The 18,556-nt window shown below is 32.0% G+C and overlaps 1 long non-coding RNA gene across 1 annotated transcript; it reads left to right on the forward strand.

Annotated features, from left to right (window-relative positions):
- Positions 1–13,741: 13,741 nt before the first annotated feature.
- On the forward strand, positions 13,742–15,603 carry LOC143062922 (uncharacterized). Its single transcript, XR_012974889.1, has 2 exons — positions 13,742–14,504; positions 15,150–15,603. It is a non-coding gene; the product is annotated as an uncharacterized LOC143062922 (long non-coding RNA).
- Positions 15,604–18,556: the final 2,953 nt, after the last annotated feature.

The raw sequence follows: 18,556 nt of genomic DNA on the forward strand, positions 1-18,556 counted from the left end.
CACAAACAATCTTATAAGTTATGTCATGTTTAGCGCAGTTAATTATGAGATACAATTGAGCTTGTATAATTGCCATGTAATATATGACGATTTATTTGATCTCCCTGTTAATCAAGAATGTTTTGTTCAGTAAGTTTTATCAGAGAGCGCTTAGGTTTAACGATACAACATTTGAAACAACAATTTAATTGATGCATTTACATTTGATAGAAAACACGCCTTTTTGTATACTACATCTTGATATTTGCATATTTACATATTTGCAGCAAAGTCTTAAACTAATTTTAAGGGTAAAAAAACCAATGCGTCGAGGTCAACTTCAAGAGGGTAGTCAGTTATTAGTTGATAACCAAAAAACGTTCTATCACTTGAAAACAAATTTTCAAGAATAAACGCATCATTTTCGAGGCAGCAGTAGATTACCGATGTTCGAATCTCGACAATTAGTTAAGAATTAATAAATCAGTATGAGAAACTAAATTTAAGGAAATGTGATGAATTCCTAACTGTGCGAGATTTAGAAATCATTGTTTTATAAGAAAATATTGTTCATTGATTATAGAAAGAAGAAGGACAAATAGAGATTGACGTTTAATGTCTCATTCTATATTCATTTCCTTTTCATACATGTAATTAATCAAAGCATAACTGAACAGAAAAGCAGTATAGTTTTAACACCAAAATAAACGATCTAAATATTCTGTATTTCCTTATCAAATAAATTGTTTGCTCTTTTGTTAAGTTCTATCACATTTCAATATGAAACAAGTATTTAATATCATTAATCAAGAAAAAATTATTGTTAGTTTCATATAAGGTTATTAATATTTTAATTTATCATATTTATAAAACGAAAGTGTTTTAAACTGTGAATTATGTTCATTGTGAGATAGCCGACACAAATAAAACTGACAGAAGGGGGATAACTGTTGTCATTACTATAGTCTTTACCAAATAGAACAATATATAAAAAGATGATGAGTTCCAATCAAACAGTAAAACAATTTAATAAACATTTGGGTAATTACAATTCTTTTCTATTATCAGTTTAAATATCTTCTTCTCTTAATTTTTATTTTCATAATACACTTATAATCATTACGTCGCAATCTTTTTCCAAGAATAATAAATCATGGAAATAACATTAGTATCAACAGATTTTAACAGATGTTTCAAAATGTGTTAATTAACTTTCAATAAACAGACGAAGGTGTATAAAATGTGTATGCGTGATCTCCAAACAGAAAGCTACTGTGTGGATAGGTTAATAGTGCCTTCAATGCACTACAATACGAAATTACACTCAAGTATAATATCATCAATTTTGTTACTGTTACCGTTACGTACAGGCAACTGTTCTAATAGTTAGTATAAGTGAAAGCATATTCGGGTTACAAACTAAAATCGAGGGAATCACAACAACGATAAGAGGAAAATAACGGATCACTGGAATCACTGAACCACAACAAAAACAAACGCTAACATACATAAAAATGGACTATATGATAATAACTGACATATTCAAGACTTGGTACAGGACGTTTTAAGAAAAATAATGTTGGGTTGAACCTGGTGTTAAAAATAAAATTGCATAATGTCGATTGTAGTTATTTTTCCTGATAGAATGGATGCGTTCGGAGCATACCCTCCAATAAAGTAGTCGACTGGTTTATCAAACTCCGAAACAGTGGTGACATCTAGCTACGCTTATTTACAGAGAAAGGGAAGTATAACCCGAACGATAACGCTGTATGGAGTTTGCTGGTTTATGTAATGGTTGAATTGATTTAAGAGAAGGGAGATTTTAATTGCCCTTTTATATTGATACTTTTGAAGACGAGAACGATTACGTTAACTTCTACAATATACGTTTTAGTGAATAATAAAGGTGTATCATTGTGATTTCAAGGTGTAAATTCCAACTGCGTTTGTTTGGTAATTTAAATAATTATTTAGCATAAAACAATATAACTTATTTTATGGTGAATCTGCTTGAATAACAGATACGTTGTTAAAGACATGACAAAACAACAGGGTACAATTTCTCAGATTTCTAAAGGGTTGATTGATTGATTGATTGATTGGTGTATAACGCAACTTTCTGCACTATTGTGCTATTACGTGTTGGGCAGTTTTTTTTTGTGGACGAAGCTAGAGTACCCGAAGATAACCACCAACCTTTGGTAGGAAGACTGACAAACTAGTTAAGTAAGATTGGATTCGGGTGCACCTGCTCCATGGGGATCCAAACATCAGTGTTGGCATGCTAGTATACCAATACCAACCAATTTATTAACTTCATTTTGACTAAACTCCAAAAATTAAGGTGTCAATTTTTGCACTCAGCGGAGTTGCAAACTTGTGCCAGAGACTGTTGTATCATGCTTAACGATGTGAAATATATTGCAGCTTTTTTTAATTGTTTTTAAGGACAGTATGGCGATACATTAAATCAATTCGTGTATCTCATCGACAGACGACGGCTTTGGAAAATTTGTGATATTCTTCAATGCAAGTGTCTACACATACAAAACAAGTGACATTTTCAATATTAAATCGAAATTACCTCCAAGAAAAAGAAAAAGTTTCGAAAAAAAATTGGTTGCATAACATAGTAAATAGCTAAGCAAATCTTTTAGTCTTTTCATTAACTTATCAAATGATTTCAACAACTGTTTAATACAGATCTAGAGAATGAAACACGTTCGGTTGTTATTTAACATATTTTCATAACGGTATGTCTGGAAGATATGTCATCAATTATGCCAAATCTCAATGATAAAAAGACATTTAAAAAACAAACTTAGTCCACTATACATCTAAACATGTCGGACAAAACATTTTTTTTTTTATTTCAATCTTCTCTTTTTGTATCAATCAGAAGAATTATGAAAGGATTGTTTAGATGTACAATACAAATCAGTACAAAACTACCGTCCAACTTTTATCATTTAGTTCCTCCGTGGACGTAAATTAATGTCAACCGACCAGAACACATTTGAATCTATAATACATGTGACAATATAGTTACCAATTGAATACAAAAATAAACAAAACACCATTGCAATATCAAAATATGAATGCGGTAAGGGATTATTAATTTGTAAAGTTTTTACAAGAAGCAGTGTTATATCTGCATAATTGAGCAAGCCAAGTTGAATATCCTTGTTAAGGACCACATATCCTTTATCATTTTCTAACAATTCATTGATAAAATAACTTGCATTATCCATCAACACGACACGGTAACACATGTAAAATCAAAATGAGGGAACCCATTTTATAATTTGTGTATATCATTATATGCACTGTATTCATGTTGGCAATTCAATATACAATTTGTGAAACTGGTCATCATTATTTCATGTATTTAGAAAAAAAGAGAATAAAATAGTATTCTATCAATCATAATGCTTAAATCTTATGTCTGACATTCTGCCTGCGGCACTTATGATAATTATATGGTTTTCTTGAAATCAGAAACTCGTGATTTCTTTAAATAGAATAAGAAGTAGCTTTAAAATTTCAGGTAAGATATGTTTGATATTTTCCATTTTCATAATATAGACGACTCTTTATTTAAAAGTCAAACGTTTAAAAATAATCATAGAACCTAGTGATTGGTAACAGTAATTTTACAATAAAAGATTTACGTATGGCATATTGCATCTGTACGAATACTTTACTTTATCCTACAATTAACCTTTCTACTATACTACTACAGGTAACACAAATTGATATACGTATGCTAGACGTATACAGTCTTCTGGTATCCTGCTTCTGTTGCGAGTAAACATTTATGTCAGATCACTGTTTACGTCACAGTTCAATTCGGGGTCCTCATTGCTGTTTGAATTTAAGTTGTTTCGATTTCTTTCAAAACAACAAATCCAACGTTTGAATTAGAAAAAAAAATTGTAGGATTAGGACAATAACCATTGGTGTCTTTAAATATCAGCTGCACTTGTACACGGCTCGAAACATGAGTAATATAACGCTAATGCGCGCTTTACATCTGTTTCCTAGCCTCGTACAAATACACTTGATATTTCAAGACACTAAACAGTTATTGTCTATTTCTACATTGAAAAGAATATAGATATCGATGTTACACTATACGTGAGAACCAACACGATTGTTTCATTCCGTATTCTATATAATTTAAAGAGGGGGCAAAAGATATCAGAGGAACATTCAATCTCATGAACAATAAATAAACTGACATCGTCATTGCTACAAAAGAAAAATGCAAGCTAAAAAAACAGTACACATAACACAACATAGAAAAAAAAGACTTAGCAACACGAACCCCTCAACAAACTAGGGGTGATCTCATGTGTTCCAGAAGGGTAAGCAGATCCTGCTCCAAATTTGGCACCCGTTGTGTTGCCCATGTTATTACATACCGGGTAAATAATCTAATTCGGTAGATCACATTCGTTTAAATGGATTGGGATTGTAGTAAAGACGTTAGGAACATATCCGATATTATATGTGAAACGGATATCCTATATATAACGGTCATACAACTTGTGATGGTGTTCGTAAAATGTACAAAGAAATGATTTTAACTTCACCATTTAGAACTCTTGGTTAAATAGCTTCCTTGTGAGCAGTAACTCTGTAGCAAGGAAATCATGATAGAAAAACAAGCCGGGAATATCGAATCAATTGGTAAATATATACTCCGTATGCATGCGCTACTATAATGTTGCTACATCGAAATAGAAAGTTCACAATATTGGAAAGCTGAAATCATCTCTTTTGTCGTAAAGTTTTGTCAATTTCTAGATTTAATCTAAGATATGAGGGAGACTGAACTCAGTGTCTTTTTGTTGTTGGGATATACAAGTACCTGGGCACGTCCACTTTGTGATTCTGATAGATGTATTTCTATTTGTACAAATCTGATGAGTAAATATAAAAAAGAAGATGTGGTATGATTGCCAATGAGACAACTATCCACAATAGACCAAAATGACACAGACATTAACAACTATAGGTCACCGTACAGCCTTCAACAATGAGCAAAGCCCATACCGCATAGTCAGCTATAAAAGGCCCCGATAAGACAATGTAAAACAATTCAAACGAGAAAACTATCGGCCTTATTTATGTAAAAAAAAAAAGAACGAAAAACAAATATATAACACATAAAAAAAACGACAACCACTGAATTACAGGCTCCTGACTTGGGACAGGCACATACATAAATAATGTGGCGGGATTAAACATGTTAGCGGGATAGCCTTTTTAAACTGGTTTTTATAGTTCGTTCTTATGTTGTACTGTTACACCACTGTCCCAGATTAGATTAGGGTTGTGATATCGCCCACATGTTTAACCCCGCGTTCTGGTATGTGCAAGTCAGATCCCTGTAATTCGGTGGTTATCGTTTGTTAATGTGTTAAATATTTGTTTGTTGTTCTTTGTTTTGTACATTAATTAGGTCGTTAGTTTCTTGAATTGTATTACATGTTTCATTTCATTCCCTTTTATAGTTGTCTACGCAGTGTGGACTTTACTCATTGTTGACGCATATACGGTGACCTATGGTTGTTAATTTCTGTGTCATTTGGCATCATGTTGGGATTTGTCTCATTGGCAATCATTCCACATTTTCTTTTTTGTATTTACAGTATCTTTGGTATTCTTTACCTCTAGTTCGATCGGATATGTGCATTTAACATAGTCACCAAATTTTGTATTATTTGGTGAGAGAATATCATCTATATATTGTATAGCGGAAAGTTAACTTAACGGATATTGCTAACTTCTTTTGTTTCATCTTAAGAAGCTCATGTATGAAACCCGCCTCATAAGAATAAAGGAACACGTCGACAGGAAGAGGGGCACAGTTGGTGCCAATTGGAATGCCGATAGTTTGTTGAAAACGCGTCCTCATAACGTAATGAAAATGGTGTCAGTTTAGAAATCAAGTATCTTCATGTTGTCAGTTTTGGAGAATTTTTTGTTTGAATCAATGTGATGTTTTACAAAGAATGATACATTCCTTCCTATGACAAGATACTTGTATCTACGTTGGCCTTTCTTTTCAATGAACCAAAGCAATACTAACGCTTTCAATTTGTGTTTTAGTTTGGTATGTAGAATACTTGTGTAAAGTGTGAAAAAGTCAAATGTTTTAATTCTATTGCAAAATAAAAAAGAGTCTAAAATTGTATTTACTCTTAAAGATCGTTGGATTATTTTAGTATCCACATCTGATTCACGCAACCTCTAGAAAAGGTTATGTTGATTGCTGATAAAATTAATGTTAGTGATTTAAAACAAAGGTTTCATGGAGCAGTTAGAAGACGCAGCAATATATCATTGTTTGTAAGGACACTTATGTAGTTAAAATATCCAATACAGAGATGGAAGATCAAGTTCTTCATCTTTGGTTGAATTTCCACAGGAACATAGTACAGACCTATGAGTATCAAGAATTTCCTTTTTACTAAGTGACGTCCAGATATACGTTGAGTTTCTTTATCTGCAGTGAAAAACATATTTGTTATGGAAGTAGGACAAGTGCTTTGCAACATTTGAATCTTTAAAGATTGACGTAGGACGAGTATTGATAGACCCATTCATTTTCTTAATTTTAACTTATATCAACGACATCATATCCTTAAACTATTCGGAAGGGTATCTATGTCTTCTTTCTCGCATTTAACACATATCCTTACATAATCCTCGACTGCATCCGTCAATTCTGATTTGTATCAACAACCTCACATCCTTAATCCATTCGGAAAGAGTGTCTACGTCTTCCCCTCGCGCTTAGCCCATTGTCTGGCATAATCCTCTACTAAATCCATCAGTATTTTGAAGTTGTATTTCCAAGTGATGAATTTAACCTCACAATATTTCGGACCTTTGGATAACACATTTCGAAGGGAAGTGTTCATGACAATGTTGAGGTCACCGGTTAAAACGTGGCTAGCCGTATTATATATGAATGGGGAACTAACACAGGTGAAATCAGGAAGTTTTTTACTTGAAGTCGTCAATTTGCAATTGGTTTGGTATGGGTATTAGAAATGATTTGTATCGATTAGTTTTTTTTAAAGGGAGATACTTTCGATTGATCTAATTTTGGTCAAAGGATTTCTTAAGTAAACTGCATCGAGACCTTTATTGACAAGGGAAATTTTTTCCGTCTATTCCAATGCAAACTGGTTTGGAAAGTCTGTGAGTTGCGATATCAGAAATGATAGCTGTAAAGTAATGTTTTTTGCCAATATGATTGTTTGTTTGCATTAAAGGCAAAATATTTTGCTTAAGTAAAATGACTACTCACGGATCATACAATTGTAATTCATACAGATCTAGATTACCGCATTTGTTTGTATCTTATTTGTTACTCTCTGCTGTCTCTACATTACAGCTTTGGTAAAGGCATCAGTTGAATAATCAGATTTACGAATAGCTTTTTAATTCCTACGAAAAGAGCGAAAAGTAACTATATCCACATTTGCGAAAGCGAATGTCATATTTCTGTGAATGGACCTTACAAAATTTCCCTTTAAGCACAGACTATCTACAATTCGTGATTAGATCTGTAATTGTATGAAGGTAAATGAAGTTAAAAGATTATTTTTTTCATGAGTCTATTTTGTAGTAAGATTTAGAAATTATGAATTAATTTTAATGTATTAATTTTTAGTTTTTTCTTATTATCGATTCACATCATATTTACTAAGACCAAGCTGTGACTTATGGATTAAAAACAACCCAATAAAAGAGTATTTTGTTTACTTGTTATTTTCCCATGCTAGTATATACACAATTATGTTATGTCATACAAAAGAAAGAATATGGAATGGATATACAATATCTACAAATATACTCATCATAGATACCAGGAATAAAATTTAGTATTTACGCCAGACGCGCGTTTCGTCTACAAAAGACTCATCAGTGACGCTCGAATCAAAAATGTTATAAAGGCCAAATAAAGTACGAAGTTGAAGCATGCACTTTTGTTTTAATTGATTTTCGTATATGCACGTATAGAGCATAGGATGCCATATTAGAATGTTTTTAACAGTTTATGACTATGATTTCCTTTTGTCGTAGAGCCAAAATGATAGGAAACGCATGTACCGACTTCTCATTTACAGGAATTATATGATTCAAATTAAAGAAATCAGCATGCGTAGATAATTACATAGACAGAAATTATACTTAAATATCCAAGGAACCAGTACATTCATCTGGGGTTTAATAATCTCATATGGAAAGCCACAGTGACTGTGGTTGCGTCGATTATTTTTTTTTTTATGGATAGCCAATGTCAAACAATATCAAGATAAAGTGTTCTGGAATTATAACAAATTGCGTATTGCATTTATCATGTTTATCTAGTATTCAATTTGTATTGATGTATTAACCATATGTTTTGAACCTTTGTTTAAAAAATGTTAAAAGGTCGAAAATAGTGATTGAGATAGATCTAACTGCAATTATGTTGCATTGTCAAAACTTAATCATTCTTAGATCTAATCATTTATCAAGTACAGTTGATTCATAAGGAAAACATTGTTTTCTGAAAATTACAGGGAAATTCCTAGAAGTATTTTTAGAATCGACAAACAGTAGTCAAAACAATAAACAGCTGCATCCTGTGATCATATTACATCACATGATCCGGCCGCGCTGTTGAAGGTGCATATCAACTTTGTAAGTTCACTTTAATATTATAATATTTTTGAATAATTCAAAAAGTATATGCTTTATTTGATTATCTTTGTTTACATGTTTAACATGATGATGAGCGTCTGCATGTATAAATGATTAAGGTGGTGGTTGCTAAATTGTCTTATTAACATATTTTAGTTTGAATGATACATTGCAATCAGCTTTAAACATAATTTGTTATAAATACATTGCTGAAATCCGAGTTTTAACTCGTTAAAAATTCTTTTTCGATCGTACAAAATATTTTAATGTCTCTTTAAAACCCTGCCTAATAAGGGTACGGTATGTACCACTCTTAGATTAATAGGGTCCCCATGACTTGTCTTGGGGATATTTAGTCTTTTTCTAGTCTCTCTCAATCGATTTACTTATGTCGTAACTATAATCCCCTTCCCTTTTCACGAATGTGACCTATCGAATAAGACTATTTACCGGGTTTGAAATTATATGATCTACACGAAGGGTGCCACATGTACGTAAAGCAGGATCTGCGTACCCATCCGGAGCACTCGATATCACCGACAGTAATTGGTGTGGTTAGTGTTGCTTAGTCGTTAGTCTTCTATGTTGTGTCTTTGTTACTTTTATGTGTCTGTTTGTCTTTTTATTTTTAGCCATGGCGCTATCAGTTTATTTCAAATCTATAAGTTTGACTGTCCCTCTGGTATATGTCATCCCTCTGTTATATATACTACGGTTGCCTTTATTTATAATACTTTTTATTAGCGATATCATCGAAACTAAACATATATTTTGATTAGATTTTAAAAATCTCCGGTCTTTAATCATATAAAATTGAGGACAAAAATGTGCTTACAGTAAAAAAACTTTATCTTTGATTCTTTCTATGACATAAAATGTAAATTATATAGAAACCAGTCACATCTAACCAGGTATTTTTTTTTTTTTTTTTTTATCTCTTCAAACAGATAAATGATTTGTGATTTCTTAGGGAAATAAAAACGGAATTATACAAAAAACAGCCTCACTACTTTTAAAAGAAATGCTGTGTATTGACTTAAGGGAAAACGGTAGTATTACATTTTCCCAGCATTAGGTTGGCCTTTTGTGTACCCAAGACAGATGAAGGAAGTCAACTTAGGAGCGCTGTGATTGGGTACAATCTATTTTTTTTATTTATCTATGAATAACTGCAGTGTGTAAATTTACAATATCAATTTTCAAACCTATTGAAATATTTTCTAGAGAATTATTCGAAAAGGCTTCCAAAATTTCATAAATTTGGTGCAAAATGACGGTGGGCATGGATAACATAAACAAGCTCCGTTGGAAATTGGTCATGATATTATTTGGCTTCATTTTTTAGAATACAGTAATAAAGTACAAACACCACACATACCTGTTTTATCCAGGTTTTTATTGTAAAATCTGGTAAATTTAGAAAATGTTAGTATTATCGCCTATGGCAAAATAAAAAGTACCGTTTTCCCTTAACACAGTCACAGACAGCAATGTTAAGAACTAATAAATTAAATGTTTAAACTGTATGGGTATTCACTGATTTTTTTATATATTAGGAAAAAATGCCCTGCAATGGGATAAACGTTAAAAGGGACAATTTAGATACACTTTTCCGAATGGCTTTAAAGGGGCACTAGCTGCCAAATTCATGGTTACCGATTTGACTCAAATTCTCATATTTGATTTATAACAATGTAAAACATTTATCCAAACTGTCAAAAGTCTAAAATAAACAGTTTACAGAGCATGGGGTAGATAATATATGGGTTCGTTTCGTGTGTATTTTAGTCTAGACGCCATCTAATTACCTATCGATTTGACCTCAGATGACCATATAAGCGATGTAAATATAAATAAAGATATAAATAGATTAAACCAACACGTGCATTAATTGGATTTTTATAGGTCTGTTTGATTTTTAGATTAAAAATAGATGTTTCCCATTGTTTTCAACCGTATAAGAATGATCTTATGTGCATCGAATTAGTAATCAAATGATTTACTGTAGTTTCACTTTCATTGTTGACATTCCCTTTTCTTTAAATAACCAGTACACGTACAATGCATGCGTTGTCAATCTGTAGCTAGGGGTTAAATTAAAGTTCACATGAATACGGATTTAAAGAGGTCAACTCATTCACTTGCAAGTGAATAAGTAATTATCAATGTTTCTTAGCGTAATTTGACAAAATTGAACCTTTTTGGCTGAAAAAAGCGAATAGTTATTTCACTATTTCACTTTCATTATTGATTGAACAGAAAAAAATCAAACTTTAATTTTTTTATATATCTCGTAGCTAGTGCCCCTTTAAGGCTCTACATTATAATGTTACAAATCATAATTTAAACACATCTTGTGAACCCCGATATAATTTCTCTCAATCGATTGATGACTTTTTAACGTCGGTGTACTCTGTTGTCTTTATGAGTCTTTGCACATTTATGTTATATCTATCATCAAATGTTGATTAACTCCTAAACAAGCTTATTGGAAAATATACCCACCAGCAACGTTTCGTGTGTAAATCACTGTAGATAAAGCAATTGGGCATTGAAAATTTAATCGAAAATGCGACATATACTCCTATGGAATTCATCAGAGATGAAATGCCGGCGAATCATAGGTGCATTCTATGTTTTTGTGCAATTGTGACCAGAAAAAAGGCAGTGGATCTTCCTTCACTATACTGCATATCCAAATTATCTAATTATACTTACATATCAATAAATAGAGTGTATCCGGTTGATGCGACTATTTAGAGCTTCCGTTTCCTATCACAATTTCCCTGACGGATGTTTACTGCTCACAAGGTAGTTTTTCAAGGGCTCCCCGTGGTAAAGTTAAAGTCATTGCCTAATTGAAAAGTAGTATTAAGGACGCTATCATGATTTGGTAGACCATGATTGAATATCTGTGTCAAAGATGACCACGAATATCTTCCTGTAGTCGTAGCTACAATCCCGCCTTCTTTTTCTTCTATTGGAATATCATCGCATAAGGCTAATTTTTATATAAAACTGTAATTTCAAAGAGCAAAACGACAGGTTCCACTCGAGAAGGATGATGTGTTTATCATCACCGAGCACTTTGGGCCACACCCTAATATGTTGGTTGCATTTTGGTTGTTTTTTTTTTTGTCTTTACTAATATTTAAGACTATTGCGAGTCTATTCCTCTATTTTCGTGTTTTAATATGGTCAATTGAGTGTTTTTATGTCACTTTGGTATCTTCTACCTCTTGTTTGCTTTTAAAATTGTAAATCAATTTAATTCATGTATGTTTTAAACTCTTTTGGGTGACAGCATACTACGAGCAACCTCCATTGAATAAATCGAAAGGGTATTGAAAAGTGAATAATATATCTTGAAAGAACGATTGGTGCGTTTTAAATTTAATATCAACATACTTTTATATATGATACAAATTAAGACTTCAAATTAACATTTTGGTTTAATGCTTGTAAAATTAGTATATATCCTTAGTAATCATTCATTACCAAACCTTCTCTCTCGTCATCATTTGATAACTTGTTAGGTTCTTGTAGCTAAAACTTAAATTGTCAGTATTTGGCAACACTTTTAGGAATTTTGGATCTCAATGCTCTTCAACTTCGTACTTTATTTGGCTTTTTATTTTAATTTTTTGGATTCGAGCGTCACTGATGAGTCTTTTGTAGACGAAAAGCGCTTCTGGCGAATATATAAAACTTAGTCCTGGTATCTATGATGAGTTTATTTTCTATGTTTTTATTATCATTGTCTGTTGGTCTTTTCGTTTTTTGCATTGGCTTTGTCAGTATATATTTGACTAATGAGTTTACATGTCCCTTTAATAAACTCATCATAGATACCAGGACTAAAATTTTGCTTACGCCAGACGCGCGTTTTGTCTTCTAAGTGTCTTTCGCTTCTCTTTTCTAACCTATTCATGATTGTTTAGGATTTTTTTGGCCACGGCGTTGTCAGCATATTTTTTACTAATGAGTTTAAATGGCCCTTTTAGTGTTTTTCGCTTCTCTTTTCTAATATATTCATGAATTTTTAGAAAGGACTGCTTACCATGTATCAACAAGTAAGAGCCAATGTTCGCCAACATGCATATTCCGAAAGTAGCAACGATGGAAAATACAGTGATGATGATTCTTCATCTGATGATAAACAAGTATTGCTGCATTTCCTGAAGAATAATGGAACGAAATATGCAGATGAATTAGCCAGCACTTTCAGCAGTACAGAAAGAAATAATAATCATTGTCATCCAGGAGAAATAAACTTCAATACTCTTATTAATGAAGGTTCTTGCTGCATCGAAGATGTGATTGAGCATACTGAAATTCAATCTGGATCATCTTTACATGGTTCTGGTGTAGGAACTGATCTTCAGTCGGAAGAAATTTATGGCGAGATTGCTACGGAAGACAGGAATAATAATAACCAGATGCGTTATAGCTCACAAGAATTGGATTTGTCAAATATAGAGAGTCGACAAGAAATACTGACTGCCGAAGATTTCACAACTAAAGTAGACTGTTTTAACTGTGCAAATGTGTCTAGATTAACCGATGGAAAATTGCTAGCTAAGGGCAGTCATGTTAAATTTGGCAGGTACTCCCACAGCACTAAGACGAACGATTTCTTAAAGAGACGTTTAAAAGGCAAGTTCGGCTTTCCGTACTTTCATCATGCAATTGTAACCGACATTTTTTCCAGTGAATCACACAGGATAAGCATTTGTGTAGTTAATTTTACAACTAAGACAGATGCTGGCACAGTGAAAATAGAAGTAATTGAAGAATATATGGACATTAATCTCGAGGAAGAATATTTGTTCTTAGTTGAGTACAAATACTTATCGTTTACTGCTGACGAGATTATAGCACGTGCGAGAAGTTTAAGAGGAAGCAGATCGTATAACCTGTTTACCAATAATTGTGAGCATGTAGCAATATGGTGTGTCACAAACATAAAAGCAAGTTTTCAGTCCGATAACTCAGGTGATATTATTCAAAGCTGGATTACCTGGTTTGCTGCAATGCTGGCTAAAATTTTTCATTTAAGTTCAGTTTCAAATGATATAGTCTCTGCCACTAAATTGTTATTCTTGCGGGTAGCTAGCTGCTCCAAGGTAACTGCAGGCAGTCTTGGAGCAGTTATTTGTTGCCCAATTCTATGTGCTATCGTCGAATGTATTCTGCTGATACGAAGATTTAAACAACTGAAAGATCAGTTAAAAGGGCGCCTGATCTGTTTATCCTGCTTCAGCAAAAAAAGAATAAAGATTCTAGCTAAGTTAGTCGTAGGATTTACAGTGTCTATTGCTTTAATTATGCCAACTTTGAAATACGCTATTCCTGTTATTGGAATTGGGATTATCGCTCTTGTTGTGATACCATGGGCTTGCGAAAAACTTATAACAAAGATAAAAGCTAAGATAAACCCAACTTCAGTTATTCCTAAAATGATTGTGCATTCAATGAGTGACATACAACCTGGTGATGTCTTAACTTTATACAAAGGCATTACTGGCCATGACGTTGTTGTTGAAAAGGTTAAGCTGCTGAATAGACAAGAAGGATTGAATATAGAAAGTATTGGTATCGTTCATTATGCATTCTGTGGTTTGCTCGGTACGAGAACAGTTCGACGTGACACAGTCAACATCAACCTCAATACAGATAAATTATTCGTCTATGATTTCCCTGAAGAAAAGACGTTTTCTTCTGATACCGTAGCAGTCAGAGCAATGAAAAAGATTGGAGAACAGAAATTTAATGTGTTTAATCGCAGATCAAGTCATTTGGCGTGGGATTGTAAGGTAATAGTATAGTAATATTAATAAAATTTCAGATTAATTTGGAAAACGCAATGTAGAAGATAAACAAAACAGGAAAACAAATGCAAATTTGAAATCTGAAATCGATCAAGAAGACATATCAAGGATACAAAAAAAAATGAGAATCGCAACAACACATAGCAACATTTCTTTGTTCGTTTGTTTTTATTTTCTTTTGTTAAATATAATATGCTATATGATACATTTATGTATACATTGCTTTATAATCATTGTGATATTTTCTGTTTAAGGAAAGAAAACGGAATGTAGTTGATGGTTTGCTCCGTGTAAAAGGTTTTCATATTGAACATCGTCTGCTACAGGGGCAAATACAAAAATGCTAATAAAATTACAAATAGTCTTTGATGACCCATTGTCGGCATTTGTGTTTCTAGTCTTTAGGTGGGTTGTTGTCTTTTTGACAAATTTTCAAATCATTTCCATTATCAATTCTTATATAATATGTAGACAAATTTAAGTGTCAGAATTGCATAAAATAACGTATTTGTTGACCTAGCCAATTACTATTTTATTTGAGATATCAAATTTAATTTGAGATATCAAGTTTTATTTCAGATATCAACCAAACTCCTATGTCATATTTGACAGCAGACTTTTTATTTTCAGGTTTTACCGAACGTCAATGCCTACCACACAAGGCGCCAAGTGAAGACTGTAAAAGACGTTCACAAAGGAGATATTATAGAATTTAAATATTGCGCACTTCCCCACGTTGCAATAGCTGTTGAGCCAAAAGACTATATTCCAGCTGATATTATTGAATTATCATATATTCACGTTGTTGGGAATGGAGAGATCATCAGGACGACAGAAATATTTGATCTTGAAATAAGTCCAATCTTCTTTCATATTTATAAACAGAATGAAATAGAAGATAACAACAAGGTTGTCGAAAATGCTCAGCGGGTAATTGGACGACGGCTTGACACAAACTATAATTTTTACAAATCTTCTCATTTTGTTTTAGCCTGCAAGTTGAAATCTACGGATTAAGACTGCTGATTTGAAAGTTATTTAGTTGATTAAAAATTAAATTTTAAAATAAAGATGAACAGAGGAAGCAGACCTCATAATCCTCAGTGAAATGTTGTATATCTTAGAAAATTAGAAAGAACTCTGCCCTGGAGATGTTGAACATACTACATGTAGATCATTACTGTTCAATACTCTTTCCAAAATACATTTTTTTCTAGAAGAAAAAAAAAACGCGTTTAATTTTTCATCAAGTTACATAATTTTGTACAAATGAAAATATTGACAGAAAACATTAATATAGGATTAGATAAGAAAGACTTCTATATATAAATAAACTCATCATAGATACCAGGATTAAATTTTGTATGTATTAAAAATATATTAATGCATTTATGGCGACAATACGAGTTATTTCGTATATATTCTATATTTATTTGGGTATAAGATACTACAATATTTCTTTGTTTAGTATTGGTCGGTTATTGAAAATTTTTACTACGTGTTTTAATAGATATCATTATTCATATCAACTTAGAATCAACGGTTGAAACGCTATATGACAAACAGGGAACTCATAAAATAGTCAAATACATCTAAGGTAAACTTTGCCTGGAAGAGTTGAAATCTTGGTTTGTTTATAATTTCAAAACTTTATAAACGGAAAATTTTAGAAAGATTTATTATAAATTATGTCAGTACCGAAGAATTGAATACTGAGCTGATGATGACCCCGGAGCACTGATGAAATGAAAACAACACGTTACAAATTTCATGCGCTATTATGTTCAAAATCTAGCTCATATTGTCTTTTTTTTTTTAGATAAAATTAGAAAAAAAGAGACAAAACATAGAAAACAAAAAAACACCATGAATCAATAAAAGGCAGACAGAAAATGGCTAAAAGACGAAAAGATGAAATAAAGGCAGTTACCGTACACAAACTAAAGTGAAGTTAAGTTGAACAAATAGTCAAGAAAGTTATAACAATGGGAAAGGAAACAGCAGTTTCTAATGTTTTTCTTTTGGAAACTTCTGTTACAGTAAAACATGTACCTATTAGGAATAAAGTCGACAAGTAGAGAACCAAAGTCCGTTAACAAAAAAGAAATGTAAGGTTATCAAATTCAATAGACAGCAACCCAATAATGATAAAACCTGGAATATTATTGAAGAATTTATCATTTATTTTATTTGTTTACAAATCTAATTTTCGGGTATAAAAGTAAGATGTGGTATGATAACCAATCAGTATGAACCTTAAACACTGCAACAAACATTTTAAGAGGGGGGGGCAAGGGGTTTAACTGTTATACTGTTATGGGGCAATTTAATTCTTTGTTATCTGTTATTTTGAAAATATATTTGCTGTTAGCTGTTATTGTCTTATTCGTTGTTAGCTGTTATTGGGCTTTTAGTTTTTTTGTTATCTGTTATTGTGATAATGTATTTGCTGTTAACTGTTATTGAAAATTGGAATGTTAGCATTTTTTTTGACAGTCAATATTCGGTATAAATTGAAGATCATTGGCCATTGAGGTCTACCACTACTAATATGTTTGTTCCGTATTCAGAGAAGGATTCCATTAACATATACCCATCACAGAAGTGAGGTCCAGGACAATTCAAGTATATCTTATGATTATCCTTTGCAATAAATTCCATTTTTTTTTTATGAATGTGTATTTAGAATTATCTTATTTTTTTTTTTTTTGCATGAGAATAATGTTCCTTGTTTTCCGTACGAACATATTAAATTAAAACAATTCTTAATATGACAAAAAGGAAAACATATGGCCAGGAATATCTGACAAGGATCTCAATTAAGGACTAGGTCCTAACAACCACTTAATCTTTTATATAATATGGTACATAGACTCAGCTCTGTGATTCTTTTCAAAGCAGAACCAAATGCATTGTACAATGAAAGTTCCAACCATGTACTTGGGTCCGAAGCTGCACATAACTCATTACAAACAAAGATTTATTTCGTTTCAAGCCATTGTTTCCCTACTAAACTATGTATTCTACTTACTAGAACACTTGGTACAATCAAAAACCTCAGCTGATAAAAAATTGTTCAAATAAGGCCTTTGAAAATAGTGGAATAAATTGCTTTTAGAGTGTCAAAATTCGTTCGAAGTACATGATAAATTGCATGCTTATAATTGGTGCTTTTGATTTTTCTACCCTATATACCACTTTGCCTCATAGTTTTATTAAGAAAAATTCACACACCTCATTAAATGGTCATTTAGAAAAAGGCAAACTATTTAAACTCTTTTAGGTCACTTTTTTTATTAGCAACAAAGGGAGCTTCAGTCAATATATATAAACAATACACCAACGTTTCATGAGAACTGCTGAAAACATTTTTGTGTTAATGTCTGAAAACTGGAAAATCACCCCTTTTTAATTAATAAAACTCGTTAACTCGGAAACGTAAAATCTAAAATTTATAAAAATTGAAATTACCTCATGTTAATAGATATAAACAATTCACCAAAATTCCTTGCTTTGTGAAAGCATTTTTGAGATATTATCAGAAAACTGAAAAAAAACACCAATTTTATTGAATAAAAACCCATTACCCCGAGAAACTTAAAATCGAAAATTTATATAAAAAAAAAGAAAAAAAAAAGGGAACTCACGTCAATAGATATAAACAATTTCCCAAAGTTTAATGCAAATGGTTAAAGAGTTTTTGAGTTAATGTCCAACATGTTGACAGCAGACGGACAACAGTATATACCATAATACGTTCCGTAAACGAGCGTATAAAACATATTATAATATATTGAGTAGTAGTTTAAACACATTCTAGATACATAAATTAATACTAAAAACTTAGTCATAAAAAATGGAATGCATTACAAAGGATTATATCCGTAATAAGAAATACTGATTTGTCAAAGACCAAATTATTTTAATATTTCATTTACTGTTATCTGTTTTTGTCCATTTTAATTCCTTGTTATCTGTTATGAGCCAAATCAATTTGCTGTTTTGCTGTTATTGGGACCCCCCTTGCCCCCCCCCTT

This window comes from Mytilus galloprovincialis, chromosome 2, assembly GCF_965363235.1.
Source record: "Mytilus galloprovincialis chromosome 2, xbMytGall1.hap1.1, whole genome shotgun sequence".
Taxonomy (NCBI): Eukaryota; Metazoa; Mollusca; class Bivalvia; order Mytilida; family Mytilidae; genus Mytilus; species Mytilus galloprovincialis.